At 40.1% G+C, this 17374-nt stretch overlaps 1 protein-coding gene across 1 annotated transcript in view; it reads left to right on the forward strand.

Moving 5' to 3' along the window:
• The first annotated feature begins 608 nt into the window (after window positions 1-608).
• The window catches only part of LOC122549297 (cAMP-regulated phosphoprotein 21-like), a 237615-nt gene continuing 220849 nt past the window's right edge, over window positions 609-17374 (forward strand). The window contains exons 1-2 of the mRNA XM_087986133.1: window positions 609-869; window positions 4035-4090. The gene's annotated coding sequence lies outside the window, so the exon portion shown is untranslated. The remainder of the gene's footprint in view (window positions 870-4034; window positions 4091-17374) is intronic.

Consider the following 17374-nt stretch of genomic DNA (forward strand, 5'->3'; position numbering starts at 1 on the left):
ATGTGAAGAGTGAATGTAAGGAAATGAGCGAAGGAAAAGTGTGCCAGTTTCTTTTCCGGGCAATCTCTCCAATTCTGCCGATGTTATGATGTACATTCTGCCCAGCTGATTCAGTGCACTCAGGAACCTCCCTTTAATTGTTTGACTGCAAGAGACATGATTTAGAGTAAGTGGGTTAGCCTGTAGCTGCTGTTTATTGCCTGGTGCTCATCCAACGCAGACAAACCAGATATCTGTTTAATGTTTGTCGGAGCTGGAGTATTGATATGCACAAAATGGGTTAATCAGTCATTGTAATCACTCATTTCTTTTTAAGTTATACACTCAATATTTGTTCTAAGCTGGTTTACAGCACTAATTTATTTTTGTTGTTACCATGGGTACGGGTTTTCTTAAGATCTGTGCTGCATTTAGAAAATAACATGATTAATAATATGATTACATCAGGGCTTTTTATTGAACTTGATATGTAGACACACAGTACATGGGAGGAAAAACAAATTATCAGTCAGTCGGCAATAAGTTCACTGCTTTAGCTACATGGGCTCCTGTTTTGATGCAACCTTGTGAATGAACAGCAGGGCTAGTTGTAGGTGAAACAGTTTTTAAAGATTCAGCAACCAATGGATATACCAGATAATCATCTGCTTCTGAAGCGTCATGACCAAAACTGGTTGTGAGCAGGAGGATGGTTATCACATAGCTACAGTAGACTTAGCAGCCCTGTAAGTGGGTGGAGTGAGCTCTCATTCTTGAGAGCAGCAGGGGAGAAGGGGGGAAAAAATCATGTCTTCCAGGAAGGCAGATACATAGCAGCATTGAATTGTGAGTTTGTGAAAAAAAAACTTGGCTTCTGAAATTTAGCTGAGGTAAGAAATGGTATTCATTTTTCAAAGTGTTTGTTGGCTTTCGTGTAGATTGGTTTTGAGATATTGTATGTTAATAATGCTTCAGGGCAGCCTGCAAAAACCAAAATAATACATTTTAAATATTAGTCATAAGTTGCATGCAGCATGTAGTAATTCCTTCTCCAGATTTAATGTCTTGTTAGCTTTTTAAAGCTGATATATTGATGCATTGCAAGCACAATCTGTGTGCAGAAAAGAACTGTTAAGAGAACAGAAAAGCCTTTTCTTTTATTTGCTGTATTTTGCTGCCTCGTATTCCGCAATCGAACCTAGAGTGCCCAGTCCTGTTCCACACTGAAAGCTGAAACACAATAATAAGGTCAGTTGTGCATTGCCAAGCCACTGTAGCAGTCAGTTGCAGAACAGGCAAGGTCTCTACTGTTTGAGATAAATGTGCTCAGTCTATATTTCAGAAATCTGAGAATAGAACAGCATATAAAAGTTGTTTATGGCACCACTTGCTTTATTAATTTCAGTTTCTCAGTCAGTGCTTGTTTGGACTTTATTATTCAAGGTTGTTTTGCCATGAAGACCTAACATGAAGAGAAAAATGTTATATTTAATGTCATGCTTCGAGCTTGCTGATCTTAGAAATTAATTTGTTTGCAACAGCAAGATGAAAGGTAAAGTGATAGAAATAGATATTGTGAAGTTGATAAGTGTGGCGTAAATCATTTCACTTCAAGCTAATGGTTTATTTTACTAATTGAAGGGTCAGATATGGTAACAATATTGTGTAGTAAAGAGCTACTTGGCTTGTGATAGCAGATTTTATTATTTGCTTTGTATTTGAATTATCTTGCGTGTTAAGAGTTTGGTTTCCAAGACAACCATGACATCTTCATCATTGGAGCAAGCCGTACTTCAGCATTTACCATAGTGCAAATTTTAGTGTAATTTAAATAATCTAAGATCATGCTGTGCAGAGGTTGCAAGTATGAATGTAAGAGAGAGATAACAAATGTGTCTGAGCTATGGGAAAGGCACAAATTAGATTTTAATAAAGCAACTCTTGTGACAGTTATCATTCACCAGCACAACTTCAACACTGAAGAGTTGTTATCAAGTGTGCAATAATAGGACATTAAGCTTACAACTTCCTTAAGTTTGACTCGACACTCAGAAAACATTAGATACCTTGCAGAGTATTATGCAGACAGTGTGTAGGTCTATTTTAAGAGTGGAACGGTGGCTCAGTGGTTAGCACTGTTACCTCACAATGCCAGGGACCTGGGTTTAATTCCCGCCTTGGGTGACTGTGTGGAGTTTGCATATTCTCCCTGTGTTTGTGTGGGTTTCCTCCGGGTGCTCTGGTTTTCTCTTGCAATTCAAAGGTATGTAGGCCACATGCTAATAGTGTTAGGTGCACTAGTCAGGGGTAAATGTAGGGCAGGGGGAATAGGTCTTGCTGTGTTACACTTCGATGGACTATTTGGGCTAAAGGGCCTGTTTCCATACTGTAGAGAATTTAATCTAATCATATTACTTATTCACTTCTCCCATTCAGAAATATTCCATAAAGAAATGTTTTTATTAACATAAGGAGGTGTCAGTTGATGAAAAATGCAAGTTCTACTTTAAAAAAAATCAATTTATTCCTAATTTCTCAATGAAAAATGTTATAACTATGTAAAAAAAAATGCTGCATACCTTTTCTCCCACTTTACAAACATATGTGCACTGCTTGCATTTAAAGTCAGTGACACCAACACTATTAATTTGCCTCATTTTTTAGAGATTAAATGTAAGTTTTTAATGAGCTGTAGCTGAAAAGTCATTTTATTTAAACCCATTGAGGTCTCTTTCCTTTCGTTGCGTGATGTGTCTGTGTTTTTTCAGTATTCTGTTAAAGTCAGTCCTGGTATTTTGCAATATCAATGACCAACTCCCTGACAATGATCTTAGTAAAAAGAAATGTAAGTTCAGAATAAAAAAAAATTGTAGTGTAGGGTCCTGTGCTACCTTGACTTAATGAGAAATGTTTTTTGACTTATTTGACTGGGTCATGCAACATGAAGACGCAACGGTGTCATCACCATATCATATTTGTGGTGTGTGCTCTTTTTAAAATTTTACCGACTGCAGTTTTAGGAAGAACTTTAGGTTAGCATGCTTAAATATTCGAAATACGATTTTGAATTGTGCCTAATTGCAAACAATGTCAGCAATTTAATTAAAACGTTTACTCTGTTAGTCTGGGCTAAGCACTGCTCTACATTGCCCCAGAATCCTCGGTAACAAATAGAAGTTTGATAATAATATGCCCATATCACCCGAGTAGAATTAATACCTTTTTCTTAAGATCAAACAATTAAGTCGCACTTTGCATCAAAATGCAAAAAGGTCATGAGAACACCAGGTACAGTCGGCAACTAACCCGACTACATGCTTTCAGGGCAATTACAGAGTCCTAGAGTCAAGAGATGTACTGCACGGAAACAGACCCTTTGGTCCAACTCGTCCATGCTGACCAGATATCCCATTTATTTGTTCAGGAAATGCTGGTAAATAAAGGGAACCTTTCATTATTAGAAGGTGGATTTTTATTATCATTTAAAATATCGTCATTCTGTCTATTAGTTTATGAGATGCAATATCATAAGTAGCTGTCAGTTGCAGAATCTAACAAATATGCTAAAATTGATGTTGGGGTTTCTATCAAGGACCATGATGTATCTCGAGGATACAAAAGAAAACAAAAATTGTTCCTCTTTTGGAGGTTGTCATACTGTTTACTATTAAGCAACTTCCTACAGCTGATTGGAGAGTCCGACTCACTGACAGCTCCATTAGCCTGAATGATTTTGTAAATTATGAGAGAAAAAATATCACCATTGGTTTTATCTATTTTTATGAAGCAAAATTCGGAGTTTATTGTCATTGTTGGCAGTGCTTTAAAAACAAGGACCAAATAATCAACCGCTTGTAGAATCTCATGTTTAACTCAATGAGGTGCTGTAAAATCTAATGTATGAGTTCCACCTTCAGGCAGGTTTTATGTCCATCATGTAATTATAATTTGTATGCCGGTTAACTTCATAGTAGTTTCACCAAAGAAAGTTGATAAAGCACATTTGCAGGTATTTGTTGTGTTGATTATACTCTCAATGCTGTATTAATGCATAGGTTTTCAAAATGGAACTCCCAAACCCATTGGTTTCTGCAATTCAGGAATCCCTCAGGTGAGCAGATGTTTTATCCATTTGGGGATTGGTATGCAGGCAGCATATCATGCTGGGAATTCTATATTCTATGTATTTTCCTTAATATCTGTTGGCTTTTATTACATATGTTAACAAAATATTTTTTCTGCTATAGTAGTATTATTTTCTCCAAGATACTTGGCAGTGTTTTTTGAAGTTAAGATAGGTGATCTCTGGGAGGGTGTCGATATTTACAGGATGTCCATTGTGAATGCAAGCAGAGCCCCATCACCTTCACAAACCCTGAGAGCTCCTAAACTACTGACTCAGACATATTTGGAATGCAATGGTGAAGTGCTGACATGATTTCTAATTTATTAGTAATGTTACAATTTTTGATGCTGTTCACAGCAAATGCTAATCCTGATTTTTATTGTGCTTAAACTCTTTTTTTTTGGATCGATTTGATTTTCATCATTTGCCATTCTGCCAGCAAATATGCAATTTGCGAATCTGTTTTTAAGAGTCAGCTGTGACTCAGTTGGTTGCATTCTCACCTTTTGAGTCGGAAGGTTATGAGTTTAAGTCCCATGAAGAATTGAGCACAAAAATCCAGATGCTGAAGGAATGCTGGCCAACTAGAGAGCTTGTTTTTGGATGAGGTGTTGCAATGTATGCCATCTGCTTTCTCAGGTGGGCGTATAAGCTCCTGTGGCACTGTTTTGAAAAAAAAAGCAAGAAAGCCTTTCCTGGTATTGTATCCGAAGTCCACATATTGGACAGAACATGTGTGAACAGCTATGAAATATTAGTTCTGGGTGGCATTCTGAAGGTTCAATTTGAACCGATCTGCTTCTTTTAATAAAGTGTCTCCTTTCAAAACACCTTCAGGTTTCTTGGCATCTAAATGTTTCTATGTTCATGGCCTCATTCACAATCAATTTTGTTCACATCTGTTCTTTGCAGGGATCCACATTATTGAGATAAGCATCTTGTTTTTCAACAGCACATCAGTATACCAGATTCACAACTGGGATTGGGCTTGTCATGTAGCCAGAGTACCTAACACTCACTCGCCAAAGTCAATTATCTATGGAAAGTTTGAGTCTAGGTTGTCTGTCATGGCAGTCAAAGGATGTGCTATATGGATATTATGAAGACTTAGGTACATAAGAACAGAAGTAGACCATTTAGGCCAACAAGCCTCCTTCACCATTTAAACAATCATGGTTGTCTGAACATTTCAATGCCATTTACCTACACTCTCCTCAAATTGATCTAAGATAAACTTTGCCTTTTTTCTAATCTATAACTCATGTCATTAATACAGGCACTGTGGTATGGTGACTTATTAAAATGTTTTTTTGTAAATAAACATGTGACAGTAAGTTACCAATCTCCTCTATTTTATTCTACCCCTTTAACTATTTACATATTTGGAAATCAGCACTCTATCAGCCTCTACCTTAAATATACTCAAAGACTGAGCTTCCTCAGTTTTCTAGAGGAGAGAATTCAGTTTCAGCTTGGAGTTTTAATAATGACATTGAGCCTTAAGAAAAGCTTGTCCAGGATCACTTCATCCGGTGGAACCAAAAAAAAGCATGATGTGGTTACTTTCAAAAGCAAGTGCATACCAGAGGAAAAGAGCTAACACAACAAAAAGAAATTCCAAAACCAGTAGCTCATCAAAAACTCAGTTGTTTGTGGTACCCCATCCAATTGCACCAGAAGGATTTGGTGTAGAATACCTTTAGTAGTCATCTACATATATACTGAAACCCATCTCAAAAGACCTACAGAAGTGTAAATATGTCAGTGAGTCAGGGTAGTGGAGCAAGTGAAGAGAGCAGTTTTGAAGGGCTGTCCAGCAAAAATGTCTGTTGGCAAACATGATCCAGCAAGTTGGCGATTCCTGATCCAATTAGTTAGCTAGTTTCTTCTGAGTTGTTTCAAAATTTCAAAGTGCTATGCCTACTAATTGCAAAACATCTGTTCAGGATCCCAGTGGTTCTGCTAGTCAGTCTTGAATGCCATTGCTTCTGCTGTTTAAGTTCTGCGGAAATGTATTTGACTTTTAGTGTTATTTAATTAGCTAAGCAAAGGAAAATGTAGAGCAATGTGTTTGGCTTTGGATTGTTAGAGCAAAGAGTTTGCTCAGATGCCATTGACGAATGATTTCATTCTTCGTGGTGAACTTTACAGCTAAAGTTTAACAAGCCCTTTGGTGAGTCAGGCGGGTTGGCAAAATGTCATGAGAAGGCATCAGGGACTTTCCAGCGCCAGGAACATTGGCAGGTAGCCTCCCACAGGACCATTTCCTGCTTTATGGTTTGCATCGGTAAAAGGACAACTCCAACATTGTGGGAGCACACAATGAAACTGGCTAACCCATCAGGCTCTGTTAGTGAATAACTTATTTTTTTGGCACTCAGTAGCCCAAGGAGAGGCTCCCAGCAACAATGGCTGTACTAAGTGACAACAAAGCCGTGGATCCTCACAAGTCCTCATCCTCCGATCTCCAGGATCTGCTTCTTCCCCAAGTTTCCTTTCACCTCTTTGAAAGCGAGTAGCCACTGAGTTGCTCTGTCTTTACAGTTGTATTGTCAGTGACGTCCGCTTCTAATTGGGTTTACCGATCTAGGGGGCAGCCACCATCTTGAATTAAGCTGGTGGTTCCTGTGTGGCAAGTTAATCAGTCACTGCCTGGAATATATCTCCCCAGGCCCTGCAATCAGACAAAGCAGGGCTACAACTTCTGTTCAACTATGGTGAGGGGACTTCTGTCAACTGTTTAAAAATCCAGCCCTTTTAAGTCAATTCAGCTACATTGACATATATAGTAATTATTCTTCAAAGGGACTCTTTATTACACTTCATATTTATGGCATATTTCTCAGAAGAAACTTTGCATCAGTTGCTGGCACATGCTGTAATTCTGAAGTTGATGTGGCATGATGCCATATGGTGACATGGCCACCCCCTGTCTGTCTGACAAACTGACCATTCAAGAAAAAAGGTTTTTTACTTAATGTGTAGATTTTCTTGCATGATTGTACAAATACTGTTTTCAATATAAAGGCAAAATACTGTACTCCAAATGCGGCAAATCTGAAACACCGAACGCTGGAGAAATTTAATGTGTCTGGCAGCATCTGTGGAGTTCTGAAGTAGAATCACCCCAAACTCTAAATGCTAACACTGTTTCTCTCTCCACAGATGTGGCCAGACCTGCTGAGTTTATCCAGCATCCTCCATATTTATTCCTGTTTTCAATGTGACACAGTAAAGTGGGTTACATCGTGTATCATTGAGCAGAAACAAAGAATAAAAAGATGGGTACCATTTACATCTTTGAATCTGAATTGATGGCTTTGTATTAATCACCATCAGAATTTTGAAGGTGCAACGATTATCCCAATGCATAGATATCAGGAGAACAGAAATGCAAAATTAGAAGGTTTTGGTAAAGAATGTTTCAATAACTTTATCGCTAATGTCTTAATTAATCAGACAAAAGTATTTGCTAGTGGGCCTGGTTTATGGAACATGTGATCCCAGTTTGGCTCTCTATCATAACACAATTAAATTGCTTACAGATATGCCGGTACATGTACATGGAAGTTTTTCTTTGCAATCCCTGAACATTTCTAGTGATATCAAACAAAGCCACATTCTTGTACCAAATGTCTTTGGAATATTTGTGAAACAATGGATGTGTGGATCTAAAATAACCTAATTGTAGGTGAGCACATTGGGATTTTGTAGCTAATTAGAATAAGGAGAAACCTCTTCAATGGCTCGAATCATTCTAGTACAAATAAAGATAGCTGTGGGCTTTATTTTAGACCAATTGTCACTGTCTCAGAGTCACGCAGAAAGAGTTCAGCAGGACATACCCAACCACTGTCACTGCATCATTAATAGCATTCCTTCCATCACACGATCAGAAGTAGGAATGTTTGCTGTTGATGGCAATGTTCAGTGCCAACCCAAAGCTCTTTAAATAATGAAGTGCTTGGCCTGTAGCAAGATCTAGATACTGTTCAGACTCGTACTAATGAGTGACAAATAACACAGTGCCAAGCAATAGTCATTTTGGAGAGTTTAGCCCCCTGGCCTTAACATCCATTGCCATTACCATCAGTGACTCTATCAACGTGTACAGGGTTATCTTTAACCAGAAACTGACTTGGACCAACCATATCAATACTGTGTTTGTTAGAACTACTCAGAGACTGGAAATTCTACAATGAGTAACTTGTGTCTAGACTCTCCAAAGCCTTTCAATCATCTAGAAAACATGTTGAGGTTGGATGGAATAGGAAAACAAAAACAGAAATTGTAGGAGAAGCTCAGCAGGTATGGCAGCATCTGTAAAGAGACAGCAGAGTTTATGTTTTGGGTCCAATTCCCCTTCTTCATAACACATTCCCTCTTGAGCTTTGAAGAAGGGTCACTGGACCCGAAATATTAATGCTACTTTCTGACCACAGATGTTGCAAGACCTGGTGAATTTCTCCAGCAATTTCCATTTTTGTTTCAGATTTCCAGCATCTTCAGTTCTTTGATTTCTTTCTGGGTGGAGGAGTGTCCATTTACCTGAACAAGCACATCTTTGACAAAAGCCAACAAGCTCAACACCATCTGAGACAGAGCAACCTGTTCCATTTCCAGGCAGTGGATCCAGACTCAAACCACTCACTGCATGAAAAGGTTTTTCTCTCCCCCACCTTGAACATTCATTCCCTTTAGTGCCAATAGACTGAGGCTACAATGTGTTCCATCTACAAGATGCACTGCAATTCACCAAGGCTTCTTCGACAGCATCTCGTAGACCTGCAACAACCACCATTTAGAAAGACAAGGGCAGGAGGACATCATCTCCAAGCTCCCTTCTGAGACATACCATCCTGACTATCAAATCCAGGAACTCTCTAAAAAAAATAGCACTGTGGGAGTACCTTTACAACTCAGCTACAGTGGGTCTTTAAGGTGACTCATTATTACCTACTCAACAGCAATTCAGGTAAAGTGATGCAAACTGATTTTCCCGTGACTCCCACGTCCCATGAATGACTGATAAAAGTGATTTTACATCTGGCAACCTCTTAACTTTAAGTGCTCTGTGTTCATTCATCAACTGTTGTAGAAGCGCACTGACTAACTCCTGTTTTGGTCGATGATTTATTTTAAACACCCACCCGGAGGCTTGACAATTGAACATAGACAGATTTGCAATTGTGGTAAAGATTTACATAAGTGTCATCAGTATAAGCAAATGAGACGATGTACCAAATGACACCCAGTAAAATAGGACGTGAAATCTTCCACCAATTTTAAGACTGCTGAACTGAATTTGATCTCAGCAGGAATCCTCCTGAAGGAATGCCTTATAATTTAAACCACACCCCAAAATTTTCACCAAGCTACCAGTTTGATTCTTTGCAAATTTAATAACTCAGCAGAAATAAAGCTTTCTGGGCGGAGTCCATTTCCTTGTGCAAATCGAATGACAGAATTAAGGGAACAATTGCAAGGTGCTAAAATGAGGAAAATTAAAAGTAACACAGTTATATGATCACAGCTGTGGGAGACAGAGTATGTTGATAACAGCAAATATTTTGTCTGTTTTCTATAAGCATTCATGATAAGCTTTCGTAAAATACATTGTAAGTATAACCCCAGTCTGTGTGAAAACAAAACCCAAAAGATGTAGATGCTGGAAATAAAAGTTAAAAAAAATGCTGTCCAGGCAATCTCTTTGGTCAGATTAACAAAGTCCATGGGCAGACATTTCCTGGCCACAGAATTGTGTTGCAGAAAGCAGTTATTCAGTTATCGTGATTACACCAGATCTCTGAACATTTTAACTTAATACCAATCTCCTGCCTTTTTCCCTTAACCTTGCAGACTGTTTCTATATAAATAGGCATCCAATGCCCTTTTTGATTGTTTCAATTGAACATGTGTCCACCACACTTCCAGGCAGTGGATCCAGACTCAAACCACTCACTGCATGAAAGGCTTTTCTCTCACCTTGCTTTTGCTTATTTCACAGAGGGGCTTAAAAATTGTGCCCTCTGGAGGTTGACCCTTTTGCGAGTGGAAACAGTCTCTCCCTATCTATTTGACACAGAGCTCTTAGGATTTTAAAACCTTCTATCAAATCTCCTCTTGACTGTCTTCTCTCCAAGGGAAACACTCACAACCTCTTTAGTCTATCCTCATAACTGAAGTGTATCATTGTTGGAATCATTTTCAGAAACCTTTTTTGCACTCTCTCCAATGCACTCACATCCTTCCTGTAGTATGACATCCAGAACCTTTTTGTCATTCATTCACTGGCTAGGCCAACATTTTCTGCCATCCCATAGGGTAATTAAAAGTCACCCATATTGCTGTGGGTCTGGAGTCATATGAAGGCCAGACCAGGTAAGGATGGCAGATGCCTTCTCTGAAGGACATGAGTGAGCCAGACATTTCTTTTTGACCATTGACATTGGTTTCATAGTCATCATTAGAAACATAATTTCAGATTTTTATTGAATTCAAATTCCAGTATTGCTGTGGTGGGATTCAAACCCAGGTCCCCATAATATTACCTGGGTTTCTGGATTAACAGTCCAATGCTAATACCACTCGCCCAGCACCTCCTGTACTGTACACAATACTCCAGCTAAGATCTAAACAGTGCTCTCTGAAAGTTCATCATAGTTTCCCTGTTCTTGAAATCAATGCCTCTATTAATGAAAGCTAGAATACTGAATGCTTTACTCACACATCTCCCTGCCTGTCTTGCCACATTATTGACTTCTATACATAAATACTTAGACCTCTCTGATCCCCAGTACCTGTACAATTGTACCCTTCGTTTTGTACTGTCTGTCTTTGTTCTTTGTATTGAGATGCAACACCTTATAGTTCTTTGTGCTGAAACTCATCAGCAACCTTCCATCCACTCCACCAACTTGCTTATGTCTACAAAGTTCTGCACTGTCCACCTCTCAGTTTACAATTCTATCAAGGTTTGTGATACTTGCAAACTTTAAAATTGTCACATGCATACGAGGAGTTAGATCATTAATATGCATCAGGAAAAGTCCCAAAACCGATCTCTGGGGAACTCCACTATGAGCTTTCTTCCAACCTGAAAAATACTCATTCACCATCACTTTCTGTTTCCGACCACTCAGTCAGTTTTATCTACACATTGCTACTGACCTTTTTATTCTATGACCTATAACTTTGCTGACAGGTCTGTCATGTGGCACTGTATCAAATACCTTTGATGAAGTTTATGTACACCACATCAACAGCTTTGCCCTTATCAAACATAGAACATAGAACATTACAGCGCAGTACAGGCCCTTCGGCCCTCAATGTTGCGCTGACCTGTCATACCAATCTGAAGCCAATCTAACCTACACTATTCCATGTATGTCCATATGCTTGTTCAATGACGACTTAAATGTACTTAAAGTTGGTGAATCTATTACCTTTGCTGGCAAAGCATTCCATACCCTTACTACTCTCTGAGTAAAGAAACTACCTCTGGCATCTGTCCTATATCTATCACCCCTCAATTTAAAGCTATGCCCCCTCGTGCTCGCCGTCACCATTCTTGGAAAAAGGCTCTCCCTGTCCACCCTATCTAACCCTCTGATTATCTTATATGTCTTTATTAAGTCACCTCTCAATCTTCTTCTCTCTAATGAAAACAGCCTCAAGTCCCTCAGCCTTTCCTCGTAAGACCTTCCCTCCATACCAGGCAACATCCTAGTAAATCTCTTCTGCACCCTTTCCAAAGTTTCCACATCCTTCTTATAATGCGGTGATCAGAACTGTACACAATACTCCAAGTGTGGCCGCACTAGAGTTTTGTACAGCTGCAGCATAACCTCATGATTCCGGAACTCGATCCCTCTATTAATAAAAGCTAAAACACTGTATGCCTTCTTAACAACCCTGTCAACCTGTGTGGCAACTTTCAAGGATCTGTGTACATGGACCAAGATCTCTCTGCTCATCTACACTTCCAAGAATCTTACCATGAGCCCAGTACTTTGCATTCCTGTTACTCCAACCAAAGTGAATCACCTCACACTTGTCTGCATTAAACTCCATTTGCCACCTCTGAGCCCAGCTCTGCAGCTTATCTATGTCTCTCTGTAACCTACAACATCCTTCGTCACTATCCACAACTCCACCGACCTTAGTGTCGTCTGCAAATTTACTAACCCACCCTTCTAAGCCCTCATCCAGGTCGTTTATAAAAATGACAAACAGCAGTGGACCAAACACCGACCCTTGCGGTACACCACTGGTAACTGGCCTCCAGGATGAACATTTCCCATCAACCACCACCCTCTGTCTTCTTTCAGCAAGCCAATTACTGATCCAAACTGCTATATCTCCCACAATCCCATTCCTCCGCATTTTGTACAATAGCCTACTGTGAGGAACCTTATCGAACGCCTTGCTGAAATCCGTATACACCACATCAACCAGTGTACTCTCATCTACCTGTTTGGTCACCTTCTCAAAGAACTCAATAAGGTTTGTGAGGCACGACCTACCCTTCACAAAACCGTGCTGACTATCCCTAATCAAATTATTCTTTTCTAGATGATTATAAATCCTATCTCTTATAATCTTTTCCAACACTTTACCAACAACTGAAGTAAGGCTCACTGGTCTATAATTACCAGGGTTGTCTCTACTCCCCTTCTTGAACAGGGGAACCACATTTGCTATCCTCCAGTCTTCTGGCACTATTCCTGTGGACAATGATGATTTAAAGATCAATGCCAAAGGCTCAGCAATCTCCTCCCTGGCTTCCCAGAGGATAAATCCCATCCGGCCCAGGGGACTTATCTATTTTCACACTCTGCAGGATTTCTAATACCTCCTCCTTGTGAACCTCAATCACACCTAGTCTAGTAGCCTGTATCTCAGTAATCTCCTCGACAACATTGTCGTTTTCTAGAGTGAATACTGTTGAAAAATATTCATTTAATGCTTCCCCTATCTCCTCTGACTCCACACACAACTTCCCACTACTATCCTTGATTGGCCCTAATCTTACTCTCGTCATTCTTTTATTCCTTTAATACCTATAGAAAGCCTTAGGGTTTAGCCTGATCTTATCCGCCAGCAACTTCTCATGTCTCCTCCTGGCTCTTCTGAGCTCTCTTTAGGTCTTACCTGGCTACCTTGTAACCCTCAAGCACCCTAACTGAGCCTTCACATCTCATCCTAACATAAGCCTTCTTCTTCTCTTGACCAGAGATTCCACTTCCTTTGTAAACCATGGCCCCCGCAGTCTCCAGCTTCCTCCTCGCCTGACAGGTACATACTTATCTAGGACACACAGTAGCTTTTCCTTGAATGAGCTCCGCATTTCTAATGTGCCTATCCCTGCAGTTTCCTTCTCCATCCTATGCTTCTTAAATCTTGCCTAATCACATCGTAATTGCCTTTCCCCCACCTGTAACTCTTGCCCAGTGGTATACACCATCCCTTTCTATCACTAAAGTAAACATAACAAAATTGTGATCGCTATCACCAAAGTGCTCACCTATTTCCAAGTCTAACACCTGGCCGGGCTCATTACCCAGTACCAAATCTAATGTGGCTTCGCCTCTTGTTGGCCTGTCTACATACTGTGAGAGGAAGCCCTCCTGTACACACTGGACAAAAACTGACTCATCTATAGTACTTGTACTATAGTGTTCCCAGTCAATATATGGAAAGTTGAAGACCCCCATGACAACTACCCTGTCTCTCTCACTCCTATCGAGAATCATCTTTGCTATCCTTTCCTCTACATCTCTGGAACTATTCGGAGGCCTATAGAAAACTCCCGACAGGGTGACCTCTCCTTTCCTGTTTCTAACCTCAACCCATACTACCTCAGTTGACAAGTCCACAAACATCCTTTCTGCAACTGTAATACTGTCCTTGACCAATAATGCCACACCTCCCCCTCTTTTACCATCTTCTCTGTTCTTACTGAAACATCTAAATCCTGGAACCTGCAACAACCATTCCTGTCCCTGCTCTGACCATGTCTCCGAAATGGCCACAACATCAAAGTCCCAGGTATCAACTCTCACTTCAAAACAATTGAGTGAGTTCATTAGACTTGATCTTCCCTTAACATGTCCATGCTGACTCTTCTCCATCAAAGCAAAACTTTTCAATGTAACTTTTAATTCTAACCTGAATAATTATTTCCAGAAGTTTCCCCACTGTAGAAATTAAATTGATTGATTGATAATTGCTGAGACTATCTTTACAACCTTTTTTTCAAGGGTGTCACATTTGCAATTCTCTAATCATCCTGCTACACTCCCAAATGCAGAGAAGATTGAAAGATTATTGCCAGCTCCTCTATACCACTTTCACTTCCTTCAATATCCTTGGATGTGTCCCATCTGATCCAGGTGTTTTATCAACTCTAAGTATCAAAAATGTATCGAATACCTCCTGTTGATCAAACTGGAATTTTTTTTTTTGACTTGTGAGACATGGAAATTGCTGACTCATCAGCATTTGTTTGCCTGTCCCTAGTTACCCTTGAGAAGCTGGTGGTAAATTCTTCAAATGACTGAGTTCCTTCCTCTGCTACAATGGCTGAGGTTCCATTTGTTTTGTAGGTAAAGCCACATGTAAAGTATTTGTTTGATGTTTCAGCCTTTCTTTTTGCCTTGATGTATGAATCCCCTTATTGGTTCCTATTCACCAACGCCTCTTTTTACTAAACACATAGGTGCTTATAAATGACTTTGGGATTTCCTTTATATTAGTTGGCGATCTTCTTTTCATAATCCCTCTTTGCTTCTCATTTCTACATCTCCCTTTTGAACGTTCAGTATTAAGCTGATTCTCCATTGCATTTACTACCTGACACCTGCCATAAGCACATTTTTACTTTGTTAATTTCTAATCCCTTTGTCACACTGGGAAATTTTAATTTCTTTGCCTTGTCTTTCCCTTTTGAGGGAACATACCTTGACTATACTTGAACCATCTCCTCTTTGAAGGTGGCCCATTGTTCAGCTACTGTCATTCCTGGCTTACCCTTGGCTGTAGTCTATCAGGTCCAGCTCTGTTCATGCTCCATTGAAGTCAGCTCTCCTCCAACTGATTATTCTTACTCGAGATTGACCATAGAATTATACAGCATGGAAACAGACACTTCAGTCCAACACATTAGTGCTGACATCTAAAACTGATCCAATCCCATTTGTCAGCATTTGGCCGTATACCTCTGAATCCTTCCTATTCATATACCCATCCTGTTGCCTCCCACCTCCACACCTCCAGTGGCAGTTTGTTCCATACACGCACCACACTCTGCATGAAAAAGTTGCCATTCAGGTCCCTTTTAAATCTTTTCTCTCTCACCTTAAACCAATGTCCTCCAGTTTTGGACTCCCCCAACCTGAGAAGACGACCTTGGCTATTCACCTAATGATGTTATAAATCTCTATAAGGTCACCCCTTCAGCCTCCATTGCTCCAGGGGAAAAAAATCCCAGCCAATTAGCCTCTCCCTGTAGTTAAAGCCCTTCAACCCTGGCTACATCCTGGTAAACCCTTTCTGCACCCTTTCAAGTTTAACAACATCCTTCCCATAGCAGGCAGACCAGAATTGAACACAGTATTCAAAAAGTGGGCTGAACAAGGTCCTGTAGTCATAGAGTCATAGAGATGTACAGCATGGAAACAGACCCTTCAGTCCAACCCGTCCATGCCGACCAGATATCCCAACCCAATCTAGTCCCACCTGCCAGCACCCAGCCCATATCCCTCCAAACCCTTCCTATTCATATACTCATCCAAATGCCTCTTAAATGTTGCAATTGTACTAGCCTCCACCACTTCCTTTGGCAGCTCATTCCATACACGTACCACCCTCTATGTGAAAAAGTTGTCTCGTAGGTCTCTTTTATATCTTTCCCCTCTCACCCTAAACCTACATCCTCTAATTCTAGACTCCCCGACCCCAGGGAAAAGACATTGCCTATTTACCCTGGCATTCCAACTCCTACACTCAATGCACTGACCAATGAAGACATGCATGTCTGTTATCCCACTGTCACTTAATCTAGTTAACCCACCTCATTCCCAGGAATCACATCTAGCATTGATTATTTTGTTGATCTGGAAACATGCACCTTCCAGAAATTTTGCTGAAAACAATCCAGAACACTTGATCCTTGCTGCCCCTCATATTATGACTATCCAAGACAAACTACAGGTAATTAAATTTCCCCATTATAACAGTTCTCTGGTACATACACCTCTCTGTAATTTCTGAGTAGGTTTGATCTTCTATATCTTCCTCATGATTTCACCTATATATTACATTGAACAGTTTAAATTTGGAAATGCCGGCATTGGTCTGGGGTGTACAAAGTTAAAAATCCCACAATACCAGGTTATAGTCCAACAGGTTTATTTGTAAGCACTAGTTTTCGGAGCGCTGCTCCTTCATCAGGTGGTTGATGAAGGATTGCGTTCCAAAAGCTAGTGTTTCCAAATAAACCTGTTGGACTATAACCTGATGTTGTGTGATTTTTAACACTGAGCAGTTTAATGCTCCCTTTTTTCCTAGACCAATTTTGTCTTTGAATTGTCTGAAATAGCTTTTTTTTCTCCAGTACTGCAAAGCTCTCCTTAACCAAAACAAAATCTTCTTTTTGCCTTTCCTATGTTTTCTGAACACCTTATAGCCAGGAACATGGAACACTGAGATCTGCTCTTCCTTAAATCATATATATCTCGGTTATCACCACAACATTGTAATCTCACAATGCCAGTCTTGGAAGGTAGTGGAACCAGGCACAGAGCCTGGAATCCATACCTGGTCCATAAGCAACCCCAAAATACTTTCCCAGGGTGGGCCAGGATGTGGAACTGCTATGTACTGAATGGAGGTGGGAAACTAATTTAAATAATTAAGGCTTCACTTTGGTGCAATTTAGAGAGCTATCTGCATTTTCGTGACACAGTGGAGCAACCTTCTGTCCTCTGGGCAGAGGCTATTTCAATGGAGGGGAAAGTGAGGGCTGCAGATGCTGGAGATCAGAGTTGAAAATGTGTTGCTGGAAAAGCGCAGCAGGTCAGGCAGCATCCAAGGAGCAGGAGAATCGACGTTTCGGGCATGAGCCCTTCTTCAGGAATCTGAAACGTCGATTCTCCTGCTCCTTGGATGCTGCCTGACCTGCTGCGCTTTTCCAGCAACACATTTTCAGCTATTTCAATGGAGATAACTTCTCTCCTACTGAAAGGGAACAATCAGACTCAGAGGCTC

This window comes from Chiloscyllium plagiosum, unplaced genomic scaffold (genome assembly GCF_037043375.1).
Source record: "Chiloscyllium plagiosum isolate Xiang-an unplaced genomic scaffold, Cpla_swu_hap1 HiC_scaffold_4, whole genome shotgun sequence".
Taxonomy (NCBI): Eukaryota; Metazoa; Chordata; class Chondrichthyes; order Orectolobiformes; family Hemiscylliidae; genus Chiloscyllium; species Chiloscyllium plagiosum.